The sequence below is a fragment of the Silene latifolia genome, chromosome 6 (genome assembly GCF_048544455.1).
Source record: "Silene latifolia isolate original U9 population chromosome 6, ASM4854445v1, whole genome shotgun sequence".
In the NCBI taxonomy this organism is placed as follows: Eukaryota; Viridiplantae; Streptophyta; class Magnoliopsida; order Caryophyllales; family Caryophyllaceae; genus Silene; species Silene latifolia.
This window is the reverse complement of record NC_133531.1, coordinates 14,312,117-14,318,116: the sequence shown is the minus strand read 5'-3', so window position 1 is coordinate 14,318,116 and position 6,000 is coordinate 14,312,117. Positions and strand designations below refer to the sequence as shown.

The window sequence follows — 6,000 nt, the reverse complement described above, 5'->3', positions numbered from 1 at the left end:
ACATTCGTAGTTATTTTCATTACTCCCACTATTATTATTATTATTATTATTATTGATAAGGAAAGGAAACTAGGTCAATCGAAATTGACCTATAACATCCTCACGGATGTGAAAGGTAATTGAAAGTCAAAATTCAAAAACTTTCAAATTACCCAAATCATAAAAATAAGGGAAACAAAGAATACAAATAACAACTTTCTAAAAAGTCTCTTGAAACTTTGCAATCCCACCGAAAACATAGACAAAAAGGAGAAAAAAGAAAAACAACTAATAAAAAAACTAAAAATATGCAGCAAAGGAAACTGAGGAGAGTGGAGACAAACAGAAAGCATAAGACAAACAGAAAGCATATCTCCTTCTCCGAAAGATGCAACTGTAAAAAAAAATAATTCACACCAATACTCTAAACATCAAGAAAGGGTTTTAAAGATTCAAATCTCCATTTCAAATCAATAAATGAAAATGGAGAAAACAACCAAAAAACAATTTCTAATAGAATGGCTTTGAAATCATCACATAACCAAATCTGTAGAGGAAACAATACATACACACCTCATAGAAGAACAAAAAAACAAAAGCTCCAAAGATGCACTATTATGCAGTATCCTCCAAACTCTTACCCAAACTTTGAAAGAGCTTTGAGGAAAGAAAGATCTTCCCAAACTACAATAATAATATTGTTTAGCTATAAAGAATGCATTATAAGACTCAAAAGAAATTCCAATTATATTCTTGATTTAACCTTCATTCTTAAGATAAATGACTCTAGAAAGCTCTCCTAGGCTAAAATGGAGAGCAAAAAGAGTCAAATCTTATAGAAGATAAAAATCAAGAACAATATTTGAACACATTTCTAAATAGAAGAAGAGCTAAATGGGGAAGGAAGCCAAGAAATAAATTCAAGACATTCAATACCCATATATCATTCTGGGTTTGTTTTTCTTTTAGAGATCTTTTCTCCCTCTAAAAAAACTTAGAGAGAGAGAGCGAGAACTCTCTTTAGAGCATTTTGACTTATTTAGGTTAAACACGGTTTGTTTAACCTCTTCCATACTAACATTACTCGTAAGAAAATTGTTATCTTCGTCTGTAATTAAACCATTAATAGACCTAAAATCCTCATTCTTGTCGAAATTGCAAAGTTGATTTTTTGTAAATCTAATTTTAAACTCATCAGATATTTCTTTTTTAAAAGGTCTTGATCAGTAATACAAGCACCATTCTTATTAATGAATTGCTTAATTCCATTTCTACTACGTCTAATCGTGGCATGACTCTGAAAATATTTGATATTATTATCTCCAAAATTTGCTTTGTTAATACGAGTCTTTTGTTGCCAATAAACACGTTTATAGTCAAGGAGTGCCTCCCGCTTTTTCAACCATCTTGATTGCGCAACTTCTAATTCGGTAATATGCGATGAACCTAGCTGATTTTGTATATTTTCTAACTTCTTTTCAGCAATTGAAAGTTGTCTAAAAATATTTCCAAAAGTAGACTGATTCCATTTTTTAGCCTTCTGTTTTAGAAATTTGCATTTTTGAGAAAGGCAGAACATATAAGATCCACGAAACTGGTATTGCCAACAACTTTTTACCATTTTACTGAAGTCATTTCGTAGAGTCCACATGAGTTCAAACCGGAAGGGGGGGCTTTCTTGTGAACATGGCCACTATTTCCACATTAATACCGTTAATTTTATTAATCCTGTTGCTGCTACTATTACTTTTAATACCTTTAATTTAATGTATTATTCTATGATGATACTATCAGTTCCATAAGTGGGGCATGTTAATTTTGAGAAAAATCGCTAAATTCTTGTATTTTCTAAATTTAATTACTTTAATTTAATGTAATTTCCATAAATATTCTTCATCAAGGCATCTCTATATTATACTTTTAACCAAAACTATATAATATTTACAATAAGGTCCCTTTATTAGGTCCATCACACGGAGCTTTCGATTTAAAACTATATGGTATAATTAATTTGTATAGTTTTCTTTAATTACACTAAAGTTCCTTAGTTTTTGGAATTAATATATAGTATTGATTGAAAAGTTCCGAATGATTTCTAGTAATTGATGCAATTATTAATATTTAGGTCGAAAAAATAGTCCATCTATGAAAGATGGCTAACAGCCGCTGTGCAAGACTGAATAGGAATATTATAGAAATATTGCTACAACCATCTATAGTAGACGGGTGTGGTTCTTACTCTGCAATGTACTCGCTGCAAGGCATAAGTTTATATGGCTACCCAACTTTTGTAGTTGGGCAAACAAAGATGAAGGATTGATCGTTAAAAACGTGTTAATGGTAATATAATTGCCTGATATGGGACTTCGATGTCAGAATTATCAGTCGGTGGTACCGAAGTATGCACTCTTAAGTTTATTATATACTCCGTAGTTAAAAAAGAGACTTGAACACGAAGGTTGTTGACTATATATACACACAAATGTTGGAATCTACAGTACATCGTAGATCTACCTTCACTGGTCGGTCTCCCAAGAACGCGACTTATAGCCCGTAAACCTTGAATATGACAACGTTGCATGCGCAAGGAGATTGATGCACTATACAACGACGTGTGATCATAATCAGCTATCAAATCAGAATCCGACAAGGTGACATAAGCCTGATTGATAAGGATAAATTCAGGAGCACAATGCACACCAGTAACATGAGGATGAAGGGATCTCACAAGCCTCCAGTACGCTGTCTTAATCTCCTTACAAGTTGCCCCAGGTTCCGCCTCCAAGACCTCGTAGTCAACGTTGTCGTCCTCTCCTTAGCTGCCATTGCGACTTGCTATGTGAGTACTCTCAATGGCATTTTTTACTGACAGGAGTTGCGTCGGGTATTGCAGCGCAGTCGTCCCGGTCAATGGTTGGCAGTAAAGAGAGTGTGTAGTGAATATGTTGTTGTGAAAACCATTTTGTCTCGTCGTAGTAGAACTCTGTGTGTTTTTATCACTGTCTATTTTTTACGGCTGCCAAGAAAAAAATATAATTCATTTGTACAGATGTTGAACTCCCTGCGATATATTATCTTTCATTTCATCTACTTCAAGATACAACAATGAGTTTTATCATTTCATCAGCTAAAACACTAGGTCGTGTTATGTTACTCGAGTGGAGTCGGGGATTTGACGCCAGGGAAGTGGAATATTCCATAGGAGCAAACTACTAATGTAGTAGAGTAAACCAGGTCCTTAAAGTATCAGGGCATCTTTAAGCAGATACAACCCGTTCAATTGATAGGGCCCCTAAAAATTTGGGGCCCAATCTCGGCCCAAAACATCTTCAAAGTAAAAAAAAAATGCAAGTAAACTTCACCGCTGATCATTCCTCTTCGCAACATAAACCTTCTTTATTTCCTTATTTCTCTCTTATCTTCAATCAATCATATTTTGAGAAAAAAAAAAAAAAGACGTTAACTTTCTATTTTCTAAATTTTTATTCATCTAATTTCCTCACTTCTTCCCAATTTCCATAAATCATTAGTTCCATTTCAATATTTCTCAGTTTTTGACAGAATTACGAATTTATGATCAAATTAATTTTATGTATATATAGGCTATAAAGGAATGATTTTATGTGAATGAAAAAACTCCATCTTTGTAATTTTTTGTTCAGTGTAATAAATTAGGGCCTCGTTTTCATAGTCTGTACAGGGCCACGAAAAACTCCCACACGACCGTGTTAGTAACTACTGTGTCTTGGTGATTATTCTCTTAACCCACTACGGAGTAAGTTTTCGATTTATTTGACTTTTATTTGCCCAATAACTATTGTAGTTGGGTAATAACCTTGTAATTTAAGTGTACTACTGTACTACTCCGTATAAACCAATGACTACAAAGTAAGGCTGTGTTTAATCGGGTACCAAGCTTGGTATGAACAACAGTCTAAGGATTAGATTTGCATTAGATTTGTAGAATTTATGCATAAAGCTTATACCACTGTGGAGAAGTCTGAGGGTGGGGTCTTGGAAAACCGAGACCCACTTTAAGACCCGTGAATAGTGTATTATGTGTATAAAAGTGGGTCATATTTATTGTTATTGATATTTTTAATAGGTCTTAGGGATAAAGTGGAATGAATAAAAGAGTCTGAATTAAGTCTTAATGATAAAATGAGTCGTTTTTACTATTGTTAAGCTCATATTCGGTATGTGATTAAACTTAGTCTAAAACATGTAACTCATTTCTCACACACTATCCTCAATCACGCTTAAATTAGTTGATAAAATCTACCGTATTTTGCATAAGAGTTTTGGAGTTTTATTTCAAAGTTACCCAATCGCATCTTCTGATTAGCCCCCTAAAATTACTAAAAGTGTGTATATTTTTTAAAATATTTCACAATATTTTTTCTATTTACAGTTAACTTTGTAGTTATTATAATACTCCCTCTTATTCTAAATAACATTATCTCTTTTCTTTTTTCATCTATTCACATTATCTTCCCTTAAGTTTTATACTTATTTTGATCACCTCACCCTCACAACAATACCCCATAATATCATACTTTATCTTATTTTAATCACCTCACCCCACAATACCTCCCCTCTCTCCAATTACCTCACCCTATCACAATACTTTAGCTTATTTAATTTAAATATCCTTAATTCTCATGTCACCCATAAATAAGGAGAGTTATTCAGAATAGAAGGGAGTATATTTTTCAAATAATACAAATGATGATGAAAACGCTCTAATATCGCTCGAAAAAGTTTATATATTGATATAAAATTGATATATTGATTGATGATATTGATAAAACTTTATCACAATATTACATTACATTATACATGGTTACATTTTTTTTTTTGAGTTCGAATGAGCATACTTATGTCGCGGGCGAGAATCGAACCCCCAACTTCATAGGTGGAGTAAGAGAGCTCTTACCACTTCAGCAAACTCTTGTTCTCATTATACATATGATTAATACAAAGTGGTTCTCGGTAACTTGTATTGTTTATTTTTTTACAAAAAATTGAAATACATTAAGATAATTACATAAGCCTAATTAATAAGAGAGGGATACATCATTTCAACAGTCTTAGATAGTTCGACTAGACGTAAGGGCAATAGGTGACTTGGAAGCGGAAGCCGAAAAATTCCATCCCACATCGGCCAACGGTCGAGGTGCCGTATTAGCAAAGTGATATAAAAACCAAGGCTGAAATTTTAATGAAGTATGATCCTTCAGGCAGTACAATGGGAAAGGAGGAGTGGTCATTTACTTGCTCTTATGCGAGTTGGGTGTCCGCCCAGCCTGGTTACGACTATTGGGCACCCTCGTTTATACCATCTGATCCCTATTTTTGCACACAACTTATACTTCAAAAAAAAAAAACTGAAAAATAATTTCATATTCTATTTTAAAATTCGTTATTTAATTTCATAAATTTTAGGTTTTGAAAACGGTCAGACTGATCACGATCAGTTCAAATATTTTTCTTAAAACATACAGATCGATAACAAACTTCATTTCTCTTCCTTTTTGTCTATCGATTATTCAAATTTATGTGCATTAGAGGGCTAGGTTGCACGGACACTCCTTCTAATCAGCGTTCCCGTGTCGGACACCCGTGTCAGACACGATACTCGTCGGACACACGTCAAAACGTGTCAGACACTTGTAAAGCCGTGTCTAACTTTCGTCTTTTATTTGGGCATGTGTACGACACGTGTCCATGGTATTTTGAGCCGTGTCCATGGTATTTAGACACACCTCCAAACGGAATCAAGTTGAATTTAAGGTAAATTGCGAGAATTGTTATATGGTTGAATTTGGTGGGAAAATAAGCTGAATTGGAGAAAAATGATGTTCTTTAGACTAGTAATGAAATGTCGAAATAGATTGATTATAAGTTGGTTTTGGTTTTGGAAATAAGAATGAGTTATAATTAACGTAAGTTTTACTTTCACTTATTTAAATTTAATGTTCAATACTTTTTCAAAAATAAAATCACACATATATAACGATA

The 6,000-nt window shown here is 33.4% G+C and overlaps 1 non-coding gene across 1 annotated transcript; it reads left to right on the top strand.

Annotated features, from left to right (window-relative positions):
• The first annotated feature begins 5,229 nt into the window (after window positions 1-5,229).
• LOC141589020 (small nucleolar RNA Z279/snoR105/snoR108) lies at window positions 5,230-5,329 on the top strand. Its single transcript, XR_012519979.1, has one exon. It is a non-coding gene; the product is annotated as a small nucleolar RNA Z279/snoR105/snoR108 (small nucleolar RNA).
• The last annotated feature ends 671 nt before the right edge of the window (window positions 5,330-6,000 follow it).